This window comes from Vicugna pacos, chromosome 22, assembly GCF_048564905.1.
Source record: "Vicugna pacos chromosome 22, VicPac4, whole genome shotgun sequence".
NCBI lineage: Eukaryota > Metazoa > Chordata > Mammalia > Artiodactyla > Camelidae > Vicugna > Vicugna pacos.
The window spans coordinates 15,452,353-15,479,241 of record NC_133008.1 but is presented as its reverse complement, the minus strand read 5'-3'; the positions used below and the strand labels follow the sequence as shown (position 1 = coordinate 15,479,241).

The window sequence follows — 26,889 nt, the reverse complement described above, 5'->3', positions numbered from 1 at the left end:
AAAGTGAGGAATGCAGAACAGAAAATGCAATATGGTAGCATGTGAGTAGAGCATCAAAGATCTTCCTAGGGAAGGTCATGGAAAGCTTCTCTAAAGACCTATCTGAGCTGAGATGTGAATTATAAAAAAGATGGAGGTAGCCATGGGCGTACCCAGAACCAAACATGTCCTAGTGTCCTGAGAAGAACGGTTTGGCGAATTGGTGGAAGGAAAGGGCATCTCCATCAAGCCTTATATGGCTGAGCTGGAGGGTGTAAGAGACGGGACTGATGGGGGCATGGGAGCAAAATCATATAGGGCTGTGATGTGTAAGAAGTTTTGATTTTATTTTATATGGAAGTGAAGCCATTGAAGAGCTTTTGTGGGAGGAGTGGCATGGTGTAATTTGCATTTAAAAATAATAAGAATGTATGCAACAATCTACCAAGATGAATCCTGACTGTGACTTACCTCCCTAAACTATAGTTTTGTTATCTATCAAATGGGCATCATTATGGTATCACATAGGATCATCATGTGGCCATCATCACTCATGGCAAAGCTGAAATGAGACAATCAGCATAAACTGCCCCGTCAGCAGGAAGCATTCAGCAGATGGAGATGTTCAGGAGAACACTTAGGTCTCTTTTAAGTGTCCTCTTGGTCCTCTCGCCTGCGACCATTCATTAATTTATTTTGTGTCCTCCTCCTCTCCCTTAGTGTCTGAGATTTTTGACAGTTTTCTCCGAGATTCCTGGCGTTTGGGCCTCTGGAGGAAGCAGGGGGTCTGGGTTACTGTCTGTTAATTTTAGCTGTTCTCTGCTGGAAGTGCCATCACCAGTAGGGTGACCAGGGAGGATGCGAAGTGGTGCAGCCTACTGAGTGGCCCCATGGGGCTGCCCTCGCAGCAAACATCAGAACAAACAAACAGTGTCCCCAAACAGGTTTGGACTTCAAGGGGTTTAAAAATGGACATTTTCCCATTCATAACATATCAGTTAAACTCTAATGTGACAGCTCTCAAAAAGTTTCTTCTAGCAGAACCATTTTGAATCCCAGATCATTCGTGTTGCCTACAAATGTCAGAGCCAAACAACACCTAACATATAAGTCAGTGCATAATTTTCAAGGGTCCAGGTAACAGCAAATAGAAGTAAGTAATCTACTGCTGTTTCATATTTCCAGTGTTTCTATACAAGCCAACTATTTCATGGAACTCAAGAAATTCAAGAGTGTTTAATGATTCAGAATATTTAGTTGAATGGCTTACATAGAAACAATACCCCCCAAATTAAGTATATTTTGTCCTCTGTTTCGGTTAAGGAGTCCCCAACCTAAAACCCTTCATAACGAAAGGAATTCAACATTTAAATATAAAGCAAATGAACTATGAATCTTTATTGTTAGCCTAGCCATAATATTGCTACGAAATTTTCATAGTAAGGGTATAACATTTAGACTGTAGGTCATTAAAACAGTTACTAATTTCTTTTTATTTGAACCATCACATACAGAAGCAAATGGTATACCTTATTTCATTGCTTGGTTAATATCAGCCTGTGAAAAAGAAGGATTTTTCAAAAGAGAATTATACAAAATAGGTAAGATTGGTCCCCTCGTGTTTAACTTGATGGCAAAGAAGGCAGGGAGATTTCTCTGGAATGTTTAACTAGGGACAAAATTGTATCTATTCAGACACATAAGGGCGGGGTAGGATGTTAAAAATATTTTATAAAAAGTAAAGAAAATTACTTGAAAAAAATGGGATTATATCCCTACAAACCCAAGCCTGGGAAAACAATTGAAAAAGAAGGAAAAATGAGATAATTGTTTCCCATTACATTCTCATGTCTCTCCTCCCTGCTTGCCTCACTAGTGTTTTCTACAAAATACATTGCATTTGTTCTTGAAATCTGTATAAATGCCTGCCTGCCTAGACATTTCTACCCCTATACACAAACACACATTTATCCATTTGTATATCCACGTACATATGGATCACGACTTAGCAAGTACAAGATAAACTTGTTTTTCCTACCTGCTGTTTCTCATAGGACATTCTCATCCAGAATGCCTGCAAGTAATATTTTTACTACTACATCACAAGCATTAAAAAAAGTTTTAATCATTTATGTTATTTACAGTAAGAATCATTACTCCTTTGCACTTAGGTGTGATACTGCACTATTTTTTCATTGTATGTTTCAATGCTTTCTGTGAACTGAAACTTTTGAGTATGTAACTATACTTGAGAAAAATAGTGGCCAAGATGGGAGAAAATATATAGAAGTTAAATTCTAATGGAGCGAAATCTCCCCTGGAAATGAACATTTACCCTTGTTCAGTTACCCGCTTGCCACCATAGACATTTTCTATGAGACATTCCCAATTTGGAAAAGCACCATGACTGGTTTATACCCACAAAACAGCTCATCATGGACCACGGACGCACACTCCCCGTATTTGCATCTGATTTACAAACATTTGAGTTTTGCATCATGAAGCAATGAAAGATTGAAAAGCAGTGGTGTCTGATATCGCTCTAAATTGTCATTTCCATAGTCACAGCCTTTATCATTTCTCCTCTGTACCTAAAAAATAAAAAACCGGCTAAGGTAACCCCACTGCCTGTTTTCCTTCAGCTTGCTGTACTCTTCGCAGTCACAGAGTGAATCAGCTTGGCTAAACACACTCACTAGTGCTCAATTTGTTTCTCTTTGTCTCTTTAAAGAAACCTTGCGAACAGTTGGAACTCTTATTTTATTTTGATTCCACTGTGGAAAATTGTATTCGCGTAAGTAAGCGTATACCAAACAGCAATAAATCATTATTTCTTAGATGACCAATGTCAGCAGGAATCTCATATACCTCTCTGCTGGAGTTGATTTCCAAATTCATTGAATAATTATTGGTGCTGCTTTTCATAAGTGAAAAACATCTTTTCCTTTCTATTCTGGTTCACTTTTAAATGCTAACTTTCTCCCTCATTTCCTCAGCACTTCTGAAAATTATCTGTAAAGGGGAGGAGGGGGTGGGAAATGAAACTTCACATTCAGCAAATGTCAAGGTAGTGAGATAGACAGCCACTCCCCTGCCCCTAAAATTTAAACTTTCCTATTATGAGCCTTTGGACAAAGATTGAATCTCATGTTAGACTGTCAATTAACAGAATAAATATAAATTAATGCCTTAATGTTTTAAGGCAAATCTGAGAATTTACTAGGCTGTTTTAAAATATAGCACTTAGATGATTAAATTTGTTTTCTCTTGCTCTGCCAAGAGCAAAAATACGTTGCTGTATCTCCTATCCAAAAGATTAATTGAATTTTGGTAATAAGCACTGAATAAACGTTGAATAGTAGACACAAGTATTTCTGTATTTCCCCCGCTTAACAAAACTTATTAACAGCAGTTGACTCATATCCCTTGCCCCTAAAATGAATTTATAAGGCATTGATGGGTTTCAAGTCAATGTCACTAGAGATTAGATACTGTGGCCAGTTTCCAGAAGTTGTGAGAGTTCTCTACTCAGTTTAGAACTCGAACAAACATTTTTAATGGTTTCTGTGTACAGTGTATTGTGTTAGGCGTTATTGTAGGGAAAACAACCAACTAAGGCTTTAAAATTAGTTTCAGGATTTAGACTCAGGAAGGGTGAAGAACAGCAGGCTGAGATTCTGACCAGTGTTTGGACTCTTTCTGTTTATGCTTTGGCTCCTTTGAGGAATTTTTTTTTTCTTTTATGGTTTTGGTTCATGTCCTTAAATTTCTGAGCTCCTAATTAGAAAGGAAGTTGAAGCGATTTAAGGAGTGATTTTTTACTAAAGTTGTTTCTTGAGTTAAAGCCTAAACATAGTTAATACTTGAACAGAGTGCAGTGTAACATTTGTTCTATTTGTATCTTTCCAGCAAATATATAGTCTTTATTCCACATTTGTCTTTTGCTCCTAAACTGAAAATATAATATGAATATTAACATAATTCAAAAAATAGTAAGATAAAGTCTAAGAAACATTTCAGAATAAAATATGATAATGCACATCATTACTGCCTTTTTATTGAAAAAACTCCTAACCTTTAAGTCAGTGTATTTGCAAAAATACAGTATAGTCCAGATCTATGAATCCAAGAATAACTCAAATATATCTTATTTAAAGTTAAAAAGAGGTCTGTGTAACTACAAAAATATCAAAGTGATAATTTACCTTTGAGTTATTCTCCTGTGAAATACCTTTATCTCTTTACCAAAAAAAAATTAATATAAAAATGACTTCTAATTAATATGATGGACAGGGTACTTTTCAGATGCTCTAAAATACTTAATATAAATGTATTAAATAAAAGCATATTTGAAATCATAATAATGCAATAAGATAATCAAATAATTTAATAACACATGAAAACATTTCTAAACCAAGATATATTTTTCATGAATATTTTAGTCTTAAAATACCCAAGCCAAACTATTTCTAAGTAAGTAATTATTTTGATTTCAGATGTAATCTCAAAAAATGAATTTCTGTTCAATTATTGAGCTTCTGAACCTCATACAACAAATTTTTTAAATTACTTTAAAGAAGATTAAGATATCTGCAGCACAAAATGTCTTACCCCTGAATTTTATCCAGGCATTCTAAAGAAAACAATCAAATGTGGTTTTTCTACATGTATCACAGAAGAGAATCAACACTGAGTTTTTCACAGGAGGCAGATGATCAAGTTAGCTTTATGGAGAGGGTAAGACATCTCGATGAAGTAATATAGCTCATAACTTTTTTTCTTTTGTAAATGGGATCAGGAGCTCTAAAATCATAGGATCCCTGTCTGTGATGAGTGGGAAGACTTAGAAAGGAGATGGTTTGCTTTGTAGAGATGCTCTACCTGCTTTTGGGGCTAAGATGCAAGAATCTCTGTGGGTTGCTGTCTGAGCTGTGATTCAGTGATCCAACCACTGTTAAAGGCACTAAATCCAAGGGTGAAAACACCTTGAATTGAAGCCCATCTCTGCTTCTTGTGATATTAGGAAACTTACTTCACCTTTCTAGGCTGGTTTCTCCCTCTGAAAACTGGAATAATAATACCAATTTCCTAGAGTCCATGCATGAATGAATAATAAATTGTATACAAATATGCAAAAGATTGGCATGTGGTTAAGTTCTCTATATGTGGAAATATTATTAATAGCATTACCCCGCTTCATCTTGTGGCTACTCCTAACTTAGACTAAGTCACAAAGAATTCAGTGACATTTCATGAATATTCACCACTTTGAGAGTCATGAAGCATTCTTAACCACCTATATTTTTCTTGAAAAGAACAGGATTCTAAATCATTACCAAGGCCAAATTGTAAGAGATGGAGCATTTTATCTATAATGTATAATTGCCAGTTCTAATTCAGTTACAGTATAAAGGCATTATTTAATTTAATTTATACATTTAACCATCTCTTGTGGCTGGAAAAATGTCCCATTTTACATGGCAGCTCTAACCTTTCCCCAATTACCACTGTCTGATGTTTTCAGACATAATTTATTTACGGTAAATAGATTTTGTTTTAAAAATGTCTATCCAGTGCTTTATACCTTATAACTAGATCCTGTTTTAATGAGATAACTATAGATAACACAGTCATATTTTCATGTCTCTTAAATAATACATTGAGATCATCCTACTCATAGCAATTTAATGAAAATAAATGTTTTTTGTTATTAAATAGAATTTCCATAATACAATGAGTTTCCTGAGATAAAAGCTTCAATGCTAAGTGAAATAAGAACAAGGACAACTATCCTAATGGAGAGATGGCAAACTGTGTTCATCCAGGGTGCCAACTGCGACTCAGTGGAAGTTGCTTCCAGGAGCCCTGCATGAAAAGGATTATCCAGGCTTAGGAACAAAGAGCGCCATGGTGGTTATGAGTGTAGGAGCAGACTTCGGTGGATCTAGGGCAGGTGTTTATTTTTCCTGTCCAAATTAAACATAACTGTCGTATCTATAATTACTAAGGAAATGTGAAAAAAATACCAAGAATATTTCCCTTCAATATTGTAGTTACTGTTCAACCCCCCGACAAGAAGGCACCGTGTAGTATTAATCATGGGCAGCCTGCTTTCCCTCTTTTAAACTTTTTTCTTTCTCATGTCGTCTATCTCTGTCCTCACTCCCATTCCTCCCTTCTTTTTACCTTCGCCTCTTCTGCTTTCAGATTCCCTTTCTTTTCTCTATCTCTTTCATTTTCCTCCCTTCCAGCTTTTTGAGCATCTCCAATGTGCTGATGTATTAAGCCAGGTGCCCAGTTAAATCAAGCATCTGTACCAGATTCAAATGATAGCTGTGTTTGGTTGTATCCAACTGGTCAGTTGTAATTCTTCCTGATCACATGGAGGACTCCAGGTAGCTCTTCCTGATGAGCATATGGATGTTCCGAATTCCTGTTTGCTAACCGCCTCCCTCAACTTCCCAGCAAGCTAGTGACCCAGGAGGCATCTATTTCCCACCTCCCTCCTGGAGGTAATTTAAAGCTGGCTGCTTTGAAAATGCCTGCATGCTCACCCTCCCATGTCAGTTTTTCCAAGACCACTCTCCTTCATGGAGAGTTAATTGCCCTTCAGATTTCCTAGGTATTAATCTAAACATTTACTTGAATATTAACATTTTCCAAGGCCAGCCTAAAGGCAATTTTTTTGTCATAATGCTGAACATATTCTAAAAAGTAATGTTTATAACAGGCTTTTTTGGTTTTTGTTTTGAGGTGGGCAGAGAGGAAAGTGATATAAGAAAATTTAGTGTTAGTCACTGACTGTTACCTGCCTCTATAGTAGCCAAAGCTAATAATAATTTCCTCTTCTTTGTGTCCCTTCAACTCTTGATTTTTCAAGTAAAATTGCTGCATAATTCTATCCATGGATGTTTCTGAAACTCATTCATCAAAATAAGTATAAAACATAGTATTCTACGTCTTGTACAATTTATTAGCATGCACTTCCTTAAGTATAACGTTTTTTTTTTTCCGGCTATCTCTCTATTTTTCTATCATCTAAACTCTATAAATCCCCTTTTATTAAATTCTAATGAGGAAACTCCATTGCAGAGTAATTTTGTTCCATACTTCATTAACAGTTAGGTGACTGTTACTGGCAAATAGCTCTGTGATATGGTCTTAGTGCTGCTTCTTAGGTAGAAACAGAAGGGAGAAAAATTATCTCTACCTTTCATACGTTACGTTGGTGAGGGATGTGGGAAGTCTTTCTCTAATGAACAGAGTTTTTTTTATTTTTTACTCGATTTTATAATAATTTTATGTTTTTCCCTTCTGAAAATGAGTTTCTGTGCTTTTCTGGTGAAGATGGACGAGGCAGTGGAGGGGAGTTACACTGTTTCCTATTGGGAGAACGTTGACACTCCAGAGAAGGGTTACAGCTGGGGCATCACTTGGTGACCTTGCCTAGCATCTGGTGCCTTCTTTGCCACTTGCTGGACATGTATCCTTGGGTCAATCTCTTAAGCTTTCTGAGCCTCGGGGGTTTGCTTTAAAAACTTTGTTCTACCAAAAGAGAAAATAACAAAAAAGAAAATTGTCTTCTCCAAAATAATTGAGTATTTTTGAACAGTTTCTTCCATTCCAGACACTCTACATATAGAAACCCAATCCTATTTTTCACTTCCCTACAAGTAATCATTTTTATAAATTCCTATCATTTTTTAACTTGTTTTTTCATTCAGTGATGTTTTCTGAGACAGGGTCATGACATATCAATAACATAACTAGGTTTCATTCCTTTCAACTGTTGATAGCATTATATTACATGAGTGAATCATTTATGTAACCATTTCCTAATGATGAATGTTCATATTATTGGCAGTTTTTTATATTACACAAAATGCTGTGTTGAACACCCTTACACATGTGTGAGTGGCTCTCCAAGGTTGATGCCTGGAAATGGATTTGCTAGATTACAGGGATGTCAGTTTTTAGTTTTAAGAAATACTGTCTCGTTGTCCTCAAAGTTGCTGTACCACGCAAGCTTCCACCACTAGCTTAAGAGATGTCTATTTCCCTCCAATCTTACCAACACTTGATACTGTTGTTGCTATGAGAGCTTGGCCTTTATCTGCCAGTTTTATCAGAACAAAAATATTTTTATCATTTCTTGGTTCATTTTTTAAAAATCTACACAGTGAATGAGTTAACTGTTCTAATAAAAATAATAATTTTAAAAGAACTTAAAATGTCTTAGAGATTTGAGATCTTTGAGACATTTTTCAAAAATTGCATGATTTGCCTATGCCTTAGAATGACTAGATGAGCAAAAGGAGAAATGACATAATGTGTTGAGATTTCAGTGAGAGCCCTGACCTCTGACCTTCTCAGGACAAGGGATCAGTTAGCTGTGTGAGCACCCTGTTGAGTTTATCACAGGCTGGTTATGAAGACGTAGGACTCCTGACCCAGTTATACAGGTGTCTTGATTTGGAGTTGGCCAACTTGCTTATATAGGAATGGGTTATGAAACATTACCTTTACTGGGCTAAGAATGAAATTGCTGTGTATACAGCACGGAAGGTCACACCGCTTGAAGGCCTTTGAAATGGGCCACTCAGGTTGAGAAGGAAATGAGGATAAGGTTTGTAATTCTGTGAGAGTCTTTCAGGTGGTCAGGACCTTTCAATAGCTCGATATTTTCTCTATCTGTTCAACATTTTGAAATCATAAAGCCCGAGAAAGGGAGTGCCCATGCAGTGATGGTTGGTTTCCACATGGACTCAGTGATGCTGGTCTGGCAGTGGTCAGAAAGTTACCACCTGTCTGTCAAATCCAGACCAAAGCTTGTTTTTGTAAGTAAAGCTTTAACAGGGCAATTAAACAAAGTCCACTTACCTTTGTATTATCTCTGGCTGCTTGGCTTACAAAGACTGCGATGAGAAGTTGCAACTATGGGGCCATCTGATGCAAAGCCTAAATTATTTGCTGCCTGGCCCTTTACAGAAAAGATTTACCTACCCTGGGGCTACTATGTACGTAATCTGACACAGACTGAATTCTGAAAGTCTGAGAACTAGTTTGTGAGTAGATAATATGAATCCTGCATTTTTATTACTAAAGAACTTTTAATAATTGCCTTAGCAGATAGATTTCAATGGTGGGAAATGTACCATGAAATGTTGATAAAATATTTTTGTTTGTCCTGAAAGAGGTGAGGATTATAGTACAAGTACTTCTGAAGAACATCTTAACTGGGGAAAAATTAGACTAATGTAAACAGTGTCTTTTGTTTGCTATTATTCTCTAATGTGTCACTGAAATAATATCTCCTTTAACTTGGAAAAAGGGAGCTTATTACACATAGTAACTCTAACTTTTAAAACTTAAAAAAGACAGCTAAATTAGGGTTTATGAATTTTTGTAGTGTTTGATTTAATGGTAAAAAAAAAATCTGTCTTACGATTACTCAAAACATTTGTCATTTTATCCCAGTAAGTTAATTCATTAAGTTCAGAAAGACTTACTTAAAATAGCATTAAATATTTGCATATTCATTGGCAAATAAATGTTTAATAGTTATATTTTATGTTTCCTCACTTCATAGTGACTGGTGTTATGGTGGTAGATAAGTAAGATAACCTTAGGAGGTTTTACTAATGCAAGAAAATACTGCCAGCCTCAAATTTTAACAGCAGAGTCATAAAGAAGAACTACAAAGTCTTAAACAACTTATAATATTAATTTTTTATATATTTCCACACAACAAATATCCAGTAAATTTGTCTCAAAGTCATATGTATGTACACACACAGACACACGCACACTGTCTTGAACTCTGTTATAGTAAAAAAAAAATTACATTGGTGACTTTCACATGTAACAAATGAATAAGCTCTCAACCAGGAAAAGTCAGACATTTGGGGACAATCAAGTTTCAATATAAAAGTAATGAACTGTCTGGAGAAAAATCAGACCCTACTGTTAGCGAATACCTAAAATAAAAACAGAAGTTATCACACCTTGAACAAATACACGTTAAAAGAGGCATCCCGGCTTATCCCTCACGTAGAGAAAGAACTCGCCCAGAGGTAGGTTGCTGGTTCTGGATAAATAAAAGCAGATTTCTCTTCCAAAAGTTCCTGCAGTTCTTCAACTTAACACTAGTTCCTATCATATTGTTGGCAGTAATTTTATTCAGAGAACACATGAGTGAGAGTTTATACTGGCCAGGAAACAGGCGAGGAACTTTGTGTCTTCAACCTGTAGCTAAAATACCTCATGCTAGGTCAAAGCTCAGTCAGCTTGTGACATAAATGAACATTTGGGCGGATATTAAAACAAATTACTGTATTGAAAATGTGTTCCTGGAAAGATTGTCACACCATCAGTATTATCAGACGAAGACACACGTTGAATTATACATATTATTCGTTATTGACATTCAAGTGATCACAAGCTCAAATCTCTCTGTGCCTCGATTTCGCCCTTTGGAAAACTGTGTATAACGACACCTACCTTGTGGGGTTAAGGAGAGACTTAAGAGTTAGTATCCATAAAACACTTTAAAAAGTGCTTATATTTAGTGCTCCATCAATATCACGTGTTTATACTCATGGCATTGGTACTAGCAGAACTAGTAAGAGTAGTCAAAAGCATCTTTAGATGTCCCCAAATTTCCCAGCGTAGAGTGTAAATAAATAATGCCAACATTAACAAATGCCTGTCTAAAGTCTTCATCGTAAGAGACAGATGTTAGCCATTCATCTGTTTATTGATTTTACACACACGAAGCAGGCTTTGTCCTACTTCTGGGCAGAGATATTGGACATAAACATAGTTGCAAAGTTGTCTCTGCTCTCAGTGAGTGCCCATCCCTGGAGAGGAAACAAATTAAAAGCAAGTCATTTCAAAGCAATTGTATTCAAGACAGAAGTAAGAACTATGAATAACTCAGTAGCAAACAAATAAAGCTGTCATAAAGGGACTTTGTACATCCGTTTTATTCTCCCAGCAGCACGGCAAGGTTGGTCTCATCATCCCCATTTTATACCTGGAAAAAAAATCTGAGGAGGGCGTCACTAACCTAGAATCGTGAGCCAGGGTGTGGCAAAGGCAGAATTGATTCCAGGTCTTCAGAGAGCAAATGCTATGGTTTTCCAAGCCCTCAGCCATTGCTTGCCTGGATCCAACACTGAGAGTGTTGGCTCGAACACTGCTTATTCCATGGTGAGGCTGCCCAAGCCGTCCCTCGTCTGGACACCACAAATGGAGCAGGAAAATAAATGCAGAAAAGCCATTTGATTTTCAGACCCTTGATGGCTGTCTGTTCAGTCTAGCCTGGCTTCTCCTTGGTGCTTCTGTACGTGCTAATCGCTGTGGCTAAACGGTGTCATTGTACGTAACTGATGTTGTACTGAAACGTTTCATCTTCCCTGGGGTTTGGTGGACCTCTTCAGCTGGGGGTCTGGTGGTAACGCTGAGTAACAGGAAGGTGGCTTCCTGTTTTCATGAAACCATGTGTTGACCGTATGAATTAACGACTGAGATTTAAGTCAAAGTGACATGAGTTGGAATGAAAAAAAATTGTAAACAATTTGAATTCTGCTTCTTGCTGAGGTTTGGTTTTGTTTGGTTTTTTTTTTTTCTCTCTTTTCTCTTGGACTTTAAAAATTGAGGGAACATTGAAAAGCCATCTACTCCCTTTCTTGCCTCTTGACTGGGTCTATTCAGACCAACTGAAAGCAGTTCTGAATCGCTCTTATCAGCACTCCCTCCTGGTGCCCTACCTCTGGAGCCTGGAAGAGATCTACAAATAAAACTAGTGGCTTTTTGCCCCAGTTTGTCTGTTTGTTTGGCATCGATTAAATTGCTCCGCCTTCCAATTTGGAGAATTTATCATTCAAAAAGTCTAGCCACACATCTCCTGGGCCAAAGTGTGTTAATTTCTGATGCCTTTCTAAATATGTGACTTGGAACTGACGCATCACGCTCCGCCAGCAGGGGTTCATGAACTCCAGACACCTACCTTCACCTCCCTCTCATCACCTTTTGCCCTGAGCTATTATCCCTAACCATTTTTCAAAGTTTTATGCTGACTGTCTTCAAACACACAATAATCTTATAAAAATTAGGCAGTGAACACCTAAACTTCTAGGGGAGTTGCTACCCATGGAATGCCTACCTTTGGTAACACAACTTACATTTTAATTGTTTCACTCATCAGTCCCATCTCAGTCTTGAAAACAAATACACACACACGCACGGAGTATCAGAATTAACAGAAACATGACTGTGGGCTTTAGAACTTTTTAGATCTGGTTTTTGAAGTTTAGCTACGTTAAGTAAGCCTCGGAACCTCTCGAATTTCCTACTCTGTGGGGAGGGGAGAGCAAATCCCACTGCAGAGATGATCGTGCAGATTAAGTAAGGCAGCATGTGTTAAGAATTTGGCAGAATCCCTGGCCCATAATGGGTACTTAATAAACGGTAAGTGTTTTAAATAATTACTACATGATATGTACTTCGTTATTAAAGTAAGTTGAAATTGCATTTAAATTAGTCTCTGTTAGAGTGTGGTGAAATAGTTCGCTCTTGAGCAATTTTTTTCCCAGTTAATTTAACAAGCATCTCCCTTGATCCTCACCGAGCGACTGAGCTGTTACAACCCAGAGTTGAGCAAGCATCTCTGACCCAAGGCTCAGCCAGTAAAGTTTGATTTCCAGTGAAAAGGACGAGGGAATGCTTTGCAAACATGAGCAGTGGCACCTGACCCCAGTGGAATGGCCTGGAACTTCTTCCCCGGGGAAATTCTGGGCTTTCTCCCAGATGCTGCATTTGAAGGTGAATGCCTAGTGCAAAATGCCACCTATGTGATTCTCCACCTCCTCAACGGTTAATGCGGAATACCATGAAGATCCCCTGCCCAGGCTGTCTTTCTTAATGACTTGTGACGATGCGCTAATTTCAGCACAATTGGCCTGGTGTCTCTCATTGTGACAGAGGCGTTACCGCCGCGGAGAGTGGCGCAGGTACTCTGAGACTGTGGCTTGTCCGGGGCTGAGTTTGATTTATGAAATGAGACCTGGGAGCCTGGATTGAACAGATTGGCTTGCGAGAGACAGCTGTACTGGAGGAGCCGCTGCCAGGTACGGGGAGTGGAAATAGAGAAAAATGAACAGTGGGATAAAAATTCCTTTCCCAGTCCCCACTTATCAACATGAAACATCTGTTTCAGCTACAGTGGTTCCCAGTGGCAGTCAGAATTATTGATATAGAGAAATCGCTTCCTATATGCAGCACAATGGTACACCCCTCCCTCCCCGGCTACATTGTAATAATTCAGTACTGTACTCCGGCGACCAAAGAGACTTGTGTGCCACGTGAGAGGGGCGTCGTGCCAGGGCAACTGTGCAAATGGGGAGGGTGGGGAAAAATTTTCCCCAGGAGCAATAAATTCCTGCCCACTGTTCTGTTTTATTGTGGATGAACACAGCGGTTATACTGGTTGGAAAATAAGCAATAAGCTTCTATCTGCATCCAATTGTTTTTAATATTCTTTTTAATGGGAGAACATAGCTTTTATTTAAACTAAACATAATGAATGCATTTTAAGATTTGGATTTTTTTTTTTAATCTCGCTACCTCATATGTTATGTAAGCACATGCTGCTATAAATAGGAAAACAAATATGCTTAGTTCAGCTTTTTGTTAGACAAAATTTGATTAGGGATGTGCAAAAGTTGATGCTGTCAGCCAACACATAGCACCAGGGAGCAAGACATACCACGTTAGAATGAAAATTAAATGCATTTATTATCAACGGAACTGGTTTTGCAGAAACGCACCAAGAAAGTTTCTATGGCCAAATAACTGGGAACTAAAATGCCTTAATTTCAGTAAAATCACTTTATAATGCAAGATGGTAAACTTGCATGAGTTCTTATGGCAGTGGAAGAACAATTCAGCGATTTCCTAACCAAGTTCTTGTGGTTCTTAGCCCTACGTAGCTGAACAATGCCAAAAGAAAAAGAAAAAACAAAAACAAAAACAAAAACAGCCCATCATTTATAAACACACTCTACTGTAGGTATGCTAACTGTCCTTAACCTGTAAAAGAATTTTATTTGCACCTTCTTCTCTGGTAAGGCATTTATTTTTTTTTTTAAAGATGGACTATGAAAGCATTGAGTGTGGGAAAATAAAAATTTGCAGTTACTTTCCAACTGAAATTGTAATGTGACCAATTTAGATGTGAAAGCTACAGAATGCAGGCAGTGCTAGGGTGTGTGCCCGCTGCTTTTACTGGGGGTACTCAGCGCTGGTTCTCGGGATGAGAAAAAATAAGAGTCTGGTGTTGCAGACAGCAGTGAAACGAAGCACTGGCCAATTGATAAGCAGATCCTGCCTGTCAGCCTGGGCAGTGAAGAGGTTCACAGGCTACAGTGCTGACACCGTGATAATGAGAATTTATGGGGAGTGGGAGGTGAAGGTGGGTGGATGCGCCCAGGCTCCCAGGTTGAGTGGCTCTCGGTACTTCAACGGGAGTGAAGGGTACCTTCTGGGTTGTGGCTACAGCTGAGACTGGCCACGCTGTGGCTACGTGTTCAGGTACCAAAGATATGTGAGTGAGTGAGTGTGTGTGTGTGTGTGTGTGTGTGTAATTGTATTCTTTGGTATGTCAGTCCTTTGTAATTTCAGATGTACACTGGGTTGAAGCACATTTTCATTAAGAAAAGAAATAAAGTGGTCCCTTTGTCTCGTATGAGACATATTTGGAAGGATGGATGGATGGTTGGATGGATGAATGGGTAGATGGATGGATGGGAAAAAGCAGTTCATATAGTTTTTAAATATCTTCATGTTCCGGGCTCTGCCTGCTCCCCCAGCTTCAAATATGAAACCTCTTTTTGCTCACTCTTTAAAAACTATACATCTGTACATGTATACATGTATAGTTTTTAAAGAGTGAATATGTATATATATGTATATGAATAAAGCTATTTTTATTTTTCTCAAAAAAATGCATGCTCATTTTTCGTTCAAGGGCCTTTGTGCTTGTCTTTCTCCATCACTGGAACACTCTTCCTGGCTTTTCACAGGACTCGTTTTGTCACCACTGAGCAAACATCCCAAATGTCTCTCTTCCTCCCCTTCCTCATCCCTTAACACAGGTGATCGTGTTTTCCTGCTTTATTTTCCTTATGACTCATTATTTGCAAAATGTACCCTGTGCGTTTACCTGCTAATGACCTCCCTGCTGCTAGAATGTAAGTCCCAGGAGAGCAAGGACCTTGTCAAACTTCGTTTTATTTTCCTTATGCCAAGAACTGTGTCTTTTCTTGGATGCGCATGCATAGGTCCTGATCTGTGAGGGGTGGATGGAGGAAGTAAGACTGTCAGAACTGTAAGCTGTTCTTTGACTTCCCGTACGTGTGTACTTACATTCAGAGGTCTATGGACTCTTTCAAGTTGGTAAGTCTTAAGGAACAGCTAATGTTGGGAGCGTTAGGGAAGAAAGCAAGTACCATTGGGGCGGCAGATGATCTCAGCTCACAAGGAGGGGCTCAGGTTCACATCAGAATGGATGTTCGCAACTTTCCCCTCATTCTCAGCCGGCACTAACTCAGCTTAGTTCTCACGACTTTCACTCAGTGCTAAATTAGATACCTTAATGGGTGGTATGACTTATTAGTCAAAAAGTAAGGATGTTTCTCTGTGGGATATTACTATTAATACCCCATCATATTTCACTGTTCCTGGCTCTTTAATGTGTTGATATCTATTGTTAATGCAATATTTTGCAAGAATATATCGTTTCTAATTTTTTAAAAATCACTGTTTTAAACATTATTATAACTGCTACCTTTTAATATTATAAAGTGAATTGCTACACTATTGCATACAGTGTATTTCCTCTTTTATAAAAGATGTCAATAAAATCATAAACGTGTACCTGGGAACAAAAGTCTTTATCTGTACACACTAAATTCAAACCAGTTTTGTTTTCCTTGAGGAGGCAAGTCCGTGTATCGTTTCTCATATTTAAGCGATGATATCTTGACCCCAAGATTGTCAGAGTCTCCCCACAGGACTTGGCCATGAGATTACTCTGGAGGAGCCTGTAATGAGCCCTGTGCACACGCCACATGGTTTCAATTACAGCTTTATATGACTAGACAGTGTGGTGCCAGAAAGAAGCGACTGGAAACTATGTAAAGGGTCTTTGTCTTCGTGATTCAGATACCTGGGCCTCTTCTTGCAGCATCTCCCTCTCCCCATCATTACTAGTGTTTGTTTCATCTGTATGAAGGCAGTCTCTGAAGTAAGGGATTCTGTACTGAAATGAGAGAAACTGAAAAGAATAGCCCGGGTCATCGTACCAATCCTGTCCTGCTCTTTTTCCTCTCGCTTCCACACTTGTCTGAGGCCCGTGGGATGACGCTGCCTTTCTCAAGGGTGATTTTGGGAGCAGGTGCCAGATAATAAGTGTCTTCCCGAAGGCTGCAGTCCGTGAAGGTTTCCTCATTTGGGGAGGGGAAGTGATGGCTTTTTCTATGACTCAAGAGTTAAATCAGAGCATCAAACACTGCCTACGTAGGTACAGTAGTGACTTACGAAAAAAAATAAAGCTTGGGTTTAATAAACCATCTAATAGAATTTGCAAACATTAGTTCAAGTCAGTTATGTGCTTGCTTCTGGCTTCCAGGTAGAGTGATGGGCAAAAATTTTTCCCCCCAAAATTTCCTAAAGAATTGGCTCTTTGTAAATATACATGCATTAAAAGTTAGAAATTAATGTGGCCCTAGACTGGAAGGTTCTGTGGGAGGAGGGTGGCTGTGGCTCTCTGGTCTTTTCTCATCAGTGAATTATACATGCCCAGGGCATAGTGGGAATTCACTGAATATTTGTCAGATTTATCAGTAAATGAATGCTCAGTTTAGCCTCTTCTCTTATGGTTGGAAACAGAAACGCAGAGGAAAGATGTGGGTAACCCAGAGTGACAGAGCCAGTTTGTAGCTAGAATGAGACCAGAATCTAGTTATGCTGTGGTTTCCTGCTACATCAGTAGCAAAGGAGGTGTGGTGAAAATGGAATGTTTTGGAAATTGGAAAGGAGACTTAGGCACGCACCTTATTCAGAATGCCTGCCCAGGTTACTTCGAACCCTGATGCGTGGATCTATTTAATTTAATGCCTCTGTGCTGATATTAAATCAGACTTGCTGACAATAAGTTCAGAATCTTATTGTCGGAAGCCAACATGGCAGATGTGCGAAGGTAAATGCCTTTCTGTAGGTGAGGGGGGAGCTGAGTGAGGAGGTGAGCTTTCTGACAGCATGTCAGACTTCCAGGGATGGAGGAAGAGAGATAGAGAGAGCAAGCAAAGTGGGGTGAGAAATGGGAAACAGCCCAGAGAGAGAACTTCACAATATATTGTAACTGCCTTTGGAAGCTTCAGTTCCTTATATAACTGAGTAAAATAGAAGCTGGCAACAACAGGTTAAATCATTTTTTTTTTAAATAGAGTTTTTAAAGCTTTCCAGCTCATGTAAAGACTCAAAAATTCTCTTTCTAATACACTTGTTTTCTTGAAATGGCCCACTCTTTTTGTCTCAGAAAACCCATCTTCCACCAGTAACTGAAGAAAGAAATGGTTAAGCATGCCTGGTCACTATTGCTTGAGGAGTTTAAAAAAAAAAAAAAGACATATCTATCTTTTTCCTTTGATAATGAAACCTAGCATTCTGAACATCTCTGAATCTCATTATAAGAATAAGAGACAGGAAACTTCAAAATGACTGTGTCATTAACTGGTTGTGTGACTTTGGACAAATCACATTGAACTTTCTTTACCTCAGTTTATTCATTTCGAAGGGAAGCCATTAAATTAGAGGCCGGCCAAGCTCCTTTTTATCTCTTTTATCCCTCATGTATTTCATAGGCCAGGGAGAGACGGGCCCTGGAGTCCAAATCTACCATTAATTCAGGATCAAAAGAATGGATAATTTAAGGACTAGAGTCATGAACTGTAAATTGAGCCAATGCAGAAACATCAAACTCAGTTCAGCCGTCCACTCATCTCAGCATTCAGTTTTCCTGTGTGTGAATTTTGAAAGGGAAAGGGATCTTTTGGTACGTAGCCGCTCTGATTCATTTTGGAATATTCACTGGGCGAATCGTGCTCTGACCAATTACTAACGTGTTTTAGAGTCTTCCTCCATCCCTGTCTGTGAGGGTTTTAAGCCTTCTAATTTGCCATCTCTTCACTGCTTAGGGACACAGGTAATCAATGAAAATGTGTATTTCAAGAATATGCACGTCCCCCAGATTGTAGTTTATCAAAGTCACTTTGAATCATTCCAATTGAATTTTCACTTCTTGTAAAGCATCCATGTCTATAATCATGTTACAAGGTCACAGGGGATCACCAAGAAAGGTATATTAAAGGGATGGCAGAGGAGTTAAGTGTGATGCCCTTGAGTCATTCCTCGGTAGCACGAGAACGGAATTTGTTCTTGGAAAGCCGGTGGTGGTGAGAACATTCTCTTCCCTTTCCAACAGGCATTCGACTCACTCTCAAACTGGAAGAGCTGTACCAGTCAGGGTGTTTACTGTTTCAAACGAGAGGAGCTGCAGTTCAAACCGGCATAAACATGAAAGGGAATTTGTTGGCTCATCTAATTAGGAAGATCAAGGAGTGAATATGGATGGCTTCAGGCATAGCTAAATACCAGGGTTCAAAAAACAAGGACACCAGAAAAATCTCTCTCTCTCCCCCTCTCCCTCTTCCCCTCTCTACCTACCCACTCCCCCAGCCATTAATTCTTTTTTCTTCTGTTACCCTGGCTCTCAGGCCAGCTTATCTTGGAGTTCTGGCTATAAGTGACATCAGACCCTTACTCTACCATAGTTCCAGCCAAAGCCCTGGCACTCTGACTGGCCTGCTTTTCAGGCACGTTCATCCCTGAATTAACGTCATCACGATCATCCCAGATCTGGTTAACATGTCCACGGCAGGAGTCTGCAATGGAGCTATCCCTCCCAGACGAGGCTCCCTAAGGTTACAGAAGGGAGGCTTCTTCAAAGAAAATAAGGATGCTGTTACCAGAAATCAGAGAGGGCATAGGAGAAGCATGCAGGCATCAACTGAGATGTTTTCCCCCAGAAAGTGGATTCTGTGTTTCTGACACACACAAGTATGAAGCAAAGCAATGCAGGATCATAAATTGATCAATAGGTCCCCTTCTGATCTTTCTAGCTCCAATTTATCTGTTCCTCCTACATTCATGTCAATCTTCCAAATGTCACATGCAGTCATTAATGTTGAATTCTTTCTTTTGAGAAGCCAAAGAAATTCCCTATTATTAAGAGTTTCTTGTTCAATGAGTAAACATTACAACAAAGGAATTTCTAAGTAGTCAAACTCAAAACATGCAATTCATCACTTGGCTTTTATTCTGAGCTTTGAAATGAAAATACAGCTCTCCTCTGAAACAGGTATCTCGTCTTAGTCCAAACAAAATATCAAATTTCCTGAAAAAGGGTGTATGTTAAAATGCTTCATTTCAAAGTGTCAAAAGCATGGCTTATCCCCTTGTTGTCGATATATGTGTATATTTTTCAAATGTATCTCCTGGGAACATTAAAATAAAACATTTTATTATCCATCTTCTTTTTATTTTTTTTTCGAAGTGATGTCTCTGCCAGATATGGAAGGCATGTAATTCTCTGTTGCTTTTAATTTGTCAGTACGTTAATTTTGGTTGATAAAGAAGTTAACTGAATCTGCTATTCCACTTATCTTTGATAATTCAGGTTCATTTGGCTCTTGCTTTTAAAGGCTGCTCTGTGCCTCCCCTAATCTCCTTGGGTTTATAAAGCTTTTAAATTGTCATTGACCCAAGGGATCATTCAAGGGTGATTATAGTTTTCAGGCTTGTTTGTATGCAATAGTCATGACCTTTCTTCAGAAGACACACAGCTGCTCTCAGCTGCACCTTGACCTCCAAACGGGCATTTATTACAAATCAATTTCATAGATTCTTCATAAAATAATATAGTGTCTCTGGTAGCCAGATGATGAGAGGGCACCAATTTCTTGTCCTTCGGAGGTTAGAAAGGACAAGTGAATCATGAATTTTGAATGAATGTTGAGTGGTCTTACTAACTTTTTCTCATTGGCTGTCTCTCAGGGGAGCTACTGTGCACTACATTTTGGAGACAATTTCTTTAGTAGGTGCCACTTGGATTGCTGGGCAAAATGAAGCAGAGGTGTTCATTTTTTGGTTGACAACCCTGAAATCTCAAAGTTGGCTATACGGAGTTGGGCGTGCCCTTGGAAGAGATGCCCCGCTGTATCTGATTGTTCAGTTACACTCTAGTCAAAAGGAGGGACCTCAAACCACTTTGAGCATCCCAGGGAAAGGGAAGAGAGCTTTCATTGTTTCAATGACTTACCGAATCCCACAAGTAGATAATGATCTTTGTGGTTTCTTCTCTAGACTTAGCACTACGGGCTTTACACATAGTAGGTGCCTAGTAAGTACAGATGAATCAAACTGAACTAAATCTGACCTGTTTTTTCTTTTCCAACTCTATTTTTTTTTCTAAGTACGTTTCTGATTGTCATGAACACACACACACACACACACACACACACACAGATCTATTTTTTATGTGCTGTGCCTTTGTTCCAGAGGCTTTACTGTGTTGTTTAGTAAAAACATCATTTTCAGACAAAATATAGACTAGATAGAGGTAGCTGGGCTTCAAAGTGTTTACGCACTAGGATATTAATTTCCATTTCAGAGTATTCCTTTTTACACAAGATGGATGTTCTGCTTTCAATTTATTAGCTACATAAATGAGCTTATCTATTTCTAATTTTGACTTAATATAAAAAGCATCAAATTTTAGGTTTCATCCATCTAATATTCATTTGGTATAATTATTTCTGGTAAGCTGATTTTAGTTTATGCCATCTGTTCGTCAGGTTCAGGCAGATAATATTAAAGGTATACATTTGCCAATATCTGAATTTCCACATTCGTAAGTCAAGCTGCATCTCGAAGAACCCTGTAGTTGATTTCCCGGAGAGAAGACTATTACCAGAGCTAAACACAAGAGTGAGAATTCCTCTGTCCCCTCTGCTGTTTCCAGCTATGTTTGGAAGCATATAGTTTCTTCTCACAGATCTTTCTTACCTTAGGCACAAATGTAAAAATGATTTTAATAACTTCTTTCCTCCTCAGCCTCAGAGCCATCTTGGAAAGCTCTCGTCTCGCATCTTGGCGATCTCTAAAGCAGTCAAGAGGCAGGAAAGTCTGTTACCTTAGCAGAGAGCCTGTTTCTAGCATACCAATCCCTTGAAAAGGTATGCAATCATACCGCACAGGTGAAAGCTTATTAATTTAGATCTTTCAAGTTCATTTGTCTCCTGCCTTGAAAAGCTGTTCTCTGCCTCCCCAAACTTTATGCAAAACGTTCAAGTCCTTTTTGAAAGAAGCCACTCTTCAGCATCTTTGAAAACGGTCTCTTTTATACCATAGACACCTCCCTCCCAGAAGACAACACATTTGTCTTTCTTTCTTTTTTTTTTTTGTCGAACAAGTGAACAGTTTCTTTAGAGACCTTTTCCTGTGTTCGTGTAGCACCCCTCCTTAAGTCACAGCAAAATTTCCTGTTTTCCGAGAAACATCCAGGCGAAATACTTGCTATGCAAACAATGCCAAGATTTTCAAACATGATCATTGATGAAAAGAGACACAGAACTCAAGGCAGCTTGAGTTATCTGTTTATGTGATATGTCCTTTTACTGATGGTCTTAGACTCAGGGAGGCCATCAGTTCTTCCCATCACACGGGTCAAGGTATCAGTCTTCTGCAACGACCCTTTCCCTTCCCAAACCTTCAAATTATTGTAGACTAAATATTGTTTACTACAGCCAAAAAAAGAAAATAAGAAAATATTCTCATTTGCCTATTCATTTAAGAGCAGCCAATATTTTAGTTATAATTATGAGATATCTCAAAACGTCAAGCAAGCTAAGAGGATGTCCTTGCTACCACTAGGAGGATGAAATTGACATCGTGCCTAAAAGGCACTGCAGCAGAACTTTGTTAGCGGCAGAAACACTAAGTAATAACAAGAGGCAGCACTGATACCATGTTTCATATTTGCCAGGCACCTTGGGAAATGCCTTACTATATCCACACGTGTCTGTGTCACAACAGCTCTCTGAAGAGAGTACTGTCACTGTCCTCAGTTTACAGATGAGAAAAAGGAGTCACAGAGCATTTACATAACTGACCCAAAGTGGCGCATGGTGGGTGAGGGGTGGAGCCAGAATTCAAAGGCAGGCGGTCCAGTTCCAGGCTCTGTCCTCTTAGCCATCGTGAAATGCTGTTTCTCTGAGCACTGTAGACAACAGATACATTCAGCTTCAAGTCACACTTCTCATGTATGTATTATGTGTGTATGTATGTAATGTGGGATAATATGTATAACATACATTTTACAGTCTTAACTATTTTTAAGTGTACAGTTTAGTAAGCGTTAGGTACATTCATATATTGTGCAACCATCATCCATCCTCAGAAGTCTTTTTCATCTCTGCCCATTGGGAAACTCTGTGCCCATCAAACACTAACTCCCTATTCCCCTCTCTCCATAACCCCTGGCCAACTATTGTTCTGTTTTCTGTTTCTAAGAACTTGGGTGATTTTGGTGCTTCATGTAATTGAAATTATACAAGATCTATCCTTTTGTGTCTGGTTTATTTCACATAGCATCATGTCCTCAAAGTTCATCACAGTGTAGCATATGTCAGATTTTCCTTCCTTTTTTTTTTTTTTTTAGTGGAAATACTGGTGGGGATGGAACCCAGGACTTCATGCATGCTAAGCATGCACTCTACCCTTGAGCTAGCCTCCCCCGCCTCCTTTTTTTTTAAGTCTGAACAGCATTCTATTGTGTGTATATACTGCATTTTGTTTAGTCCTCCGTTGGTAGACGCTTGAGTCACTTCCATCTTTTGGCTATTGTGCACAATGCTGCTATGACCATGAATGTACAAATATCAGAAACTCAGCTTTCAATTCTCTCTGATATAGAACTGAAAGTGGAATTTCTGGATCACATGAAAATTCTATTTTTAACTTTGTGGGGAGCCACCAGACTATTTTCCATAATGGCTGCACCATCTTACATCCCCACCAACAGTGCGTGAGAGTTCCAGTTTATCCACATCCTTGTCAACACTTGTTACTTTCTGTTGTTCTTGTTGTTTCTCAGTAGTAACCATCCTAGTGGGTGTGAGGTGGCAGACTTTTTTAATCAGTCACATAAACCGACATACATACGCTGAGACTCTAGCCGATGTCACTCAAAAGTAAATTTCCTAAATATTTTCTTACTTGTTGTTTGCAGTTTGCAAACTAGAAAAGCCCCCAGATCCCTTTGCATATTACCGGATGTAAAGATAAACACGTTTATTCAAGCATTACATATACATACGTATATCTATATGGAACATTTGTTATTATACAAATATATAGGTATATTAGACTTTATATTATGCATATTAAGCTTTGGTGTATCTCACAGAAAATAGGACAGACATATTTAGTCCCTCTCATTTCTGAAGTGCAGAATTTTTGGTGTGGAAGGAGCGGTTGTCTCATGTCAAAGTTGAGGAAACTGAAGTCCAGACGGGTTAAGTGACTGGTCCCAAGTTGCAAATGTAGTGAGAGCCTGATCCAGCCTGTCTCAAAGCTCTCTCAATCTAGTGCCCCATCCAACCTCTAAAAGATATTATCCAATGTCTTTAAGATAATATCTACAACATCTCACTATCATATCTCCAGGATATAGCATTATGTATTATATTATAGATATTAAAAGGATACTGTCAATTTAAAATAATTTTCATCTCCCACATGGAGTTCAGATGCGAGTCATCCCCCATCATTTTCCATGTGTTACAGGTGTGCTTGTTTTAGATTTTGAATTGAGTTGCATATTCAGCTTAAAAACTATGAAAGGTTCTTTCAAAATTTCATTTGCACTCAAGATGCTGAGTGTGAAAGACATAAGTTCATCTCTATCTAACTCACCATGGTTCTTAACATAGAAATGATGACCCTGACATGTCACTGATATTTTTAGAACTAATGGCAAAATGTCTTTTTTTTTTCTGTCTGCTGAACACACCACAGACAGCCACAGTTCATTGGGCTGGAGAGTTTCAGCTGTATAACTAAAAATAAATGCCTCTGTAAAACACTAACAAAGACAATGTCAGTTTCCCTAAACCACCCCCCAAAAATGTGTCTTTAAGAAATCTGCTGAATTTCAGTTAGGTCAAATGTCTACTTTATTTGCCTCCTGGCTGGGCTTTTAGGGGGACTCTTCTTTATTTGAATACCTTCTGTTTTCAACTCTGTAACTTCGGGATTGTGTGATTTGTGCTGCTCACACTGTTGAAATAAACTGCAGTTGCTTATCCACTTGCAATGAAATCGTAAACTCTGCTTCCCTTTCAACCCACAAACAAGCAGCTAATAAGTGAGCACCATGCACCTTTTGGTAGGAAGAACGCCTAGACTAAGTGCAGTGTTTGGCACTCCCACCTGAACATCCCAACAGGTTCATAGCACTGTTTTATATTTTTCATAGCACAGCACTTTCTGTGTCACTACTGGTTTTTTGTGTTGTTGTTGTTTCATTTTTGGTGGGGAGGGTATACAATTTTTAGTTCATATTCAGATACATTGTTATGTTTTTTTAAAAAAACAATTAAGATTTATAGAAGTCCAGAAAGTCTTTTTTTAAACGTTCTTCCGGGGGATGCTTGAATTCCTTTCAGGGACACCATTGTTCTTTGTATATATTTCAAAGAGAATACAAGAAAGATGTGGACTCTTTCCTTTACAGAAGGCACATTAGAAGCAGGCTTCTTCCTTGAGGTCCATGTACTAGATGGCCTAGAGAGAGCTTTCTTCTAGAATGTTCTTCGTACATTACCCCCCAACAAACTTTGAAGATGCACAGAAATACCTACTGAAATGTACTTTCATTGGAGAATAATGTCACATTGTGATACCAATGTGTTGAAAATTTTCCAGCAAACTCAGCCTTCCCTAGATTTTTTAAATGTTTATAAGAGTTATTATACTGCCCTGAACTCTGGTGATTCAGCACCATATCTACATAGATGGGCACTCAATAAATATTTTAGAAAAATATGTGATACTTCTATTTCATGCACCTTACTTACATCTCAAATACAGTATACCAAAATCAGCAGCCAAAGTTTTATGACAGAGAAATAAACGTGTGGCACAAAGCAAAAGGAAATGTATCTCTATAATAAGGTATAAATTACTTTAACTATTTCTGGTAGTATGATTCTAACTCACACATTTTATTTTTGTTGATTTGTTTCACCTAGAAGCTCATACTCTTGATAATTTCAGATACTGATTGCCTATTGATCAGATAGTGTTTGACAGTATACTTGAGATGAATTTAAGCTTAACAAATCTGAGTGATTAATGGCCCATGAAAAGCATAATAGTTGTAAGTTAGAGACAGAAATAAGCTATGTAGCCCAAAAGACAGATGTGACAGTCAAGTTTCAGAGCCAATTGGCTGGTCAGGTTCACACACATGGATACAGACACATGCACACATACACACACACATATGCACCCCTTCCTTGAATTCTTTTCAGACTAATACACTCCATAGGGTACTGAAGTAAATAATGAATGCAACGAACTCTGTCATCCCCATAGAGTCAAAAATATAAAACCATGAGGTGCTACTCTTTCATGGAAATCCAGAAAGGGGCAAGAGAAAAGGTCTAAGAACAGGTCGTGTTTTCTAGCTTAATTTCTACAGATCATGTATCCTAAGGGACAAAACAAGGAATTATCGTTTTGTCCTTCTCAATATCACTGTCACGACTGCAAACGTAGCCAGGCATGCATGCCTACCGATGATGACAGCAGCTCAAGTTCATTGATCATGTTTTGTGCACCAGGCACCTTGATAAGCCCTTCACATGGGCAAATTTATTGAAGCATCGCACCAGTCACATGAGATACTTCTCTGGTTTTTAATCCCCATTTTATATTTAAGGAGAGCACAGGTCAGAGAATAAGAGAAATTATCCTAAATCATAAAGACAGCAAGTGGCAGAATTAGAATTCCAGCCCTGAGTATTTCACTCTGGATCACTTTGGCCAATTGTTAACTACTAGCTGGCTGGCAGCTGCCCAGAGGAAAGTGTTTATTCCAGGGCAACTGTTGAGAACTCAAATGCAAGTGAATGTCTTTTCAGTAATATATGTATATCTGAGCATTTGAGGATCTCCAAAAAACATCTATTTTATACATGATACATTTGTTTCATTTCCACTTCTCCAGACTATTAGTTGTTTGGTTCCTTTCTCAGTTATTAGAGGTCAGAGAGCTGTATTTCATAGAAGAAAACATTTAAAGTGTGAATCTAGAATGTTTCCAGTGGTGGTGAGTCGGTGGGCAGACACAAGGAAGCTCTGGGTTCGGATCGCAATGAAATTTCAAGTAAGAAAGATCAAGACGGCTGCGTGTGAAATCCCAGGGAGCTGCCCAGCTCACTTTTGGGTAAATAGGGGCCAGAACCCCTCCAGGAGACTTAAGGACAATTTTTTTTACTTTCACTGTATGCGGTTGCATTGCTGACTCAGAGTAATATTTTTATCTTGGGAGACTGCGTGTCAGGAAGGAGTGAAGAGTTTAAGCCATAAGGAAAAGCACCAGTGAGCTGGAGAAAACGTATCTTATCGAGAGCATTGTTTTCTTTTCCTTCTCCCTCCCATAAAGAGAATAGTGCAATGTTAAGTTTGTAAACCGTAGTGCTGTCTACAACCGCATGTTACTAA

General features: G+C 38.6%; 1 protein-coding gene and 1 long non-coding RNA gene across 8 annotated transcripts in view; one reads left to right on the top strand and one right to left on the bottom strand.

Annotated features, from left to right (window-relative positions):
- The window catches only part of LOC140688427 (teneurin-2-like), a 595,904-nt gene that overhangs the window by 471,371 nt on the left and 97,644 nt on the right, over positions 1-26,889 (top strand). The gene's annotated exons all lie outside the window — the stretch shown is intronic.
- Positions 1-26,889, bottom strand: part of LOC140688428 (uncharacterized) — an 89,452-nt gene that overhangs the window by 1,968 nt on the left and 60,595 nt on the right. Inside the window, exons 5-6 of one of the 5 annotated variants that reach the window (XR_012063117.1) lie at positions 22,272-22,378; positions 10,717-10,838 (exon numbers count right to left, since the gene is read on the bottom strand). The exons of 1 other annotated variant lie outside the window; for it this stretch is intronic. This is a non-coding gene — a long non-coding RNA (uncharacterized lncRNA). Of the gene's footprint in view, positions 1-10,716; positions 10,839-11,128; positions 11,217-21,207; positions 21,260-22,271; positions 22,379-26,889 lie in introns of those variants that run through there. 3 more of the 5 variants (XR_012063116.1, XR_012063118.1, XR_012063120.1) reach the window with 3 other exon arrangements.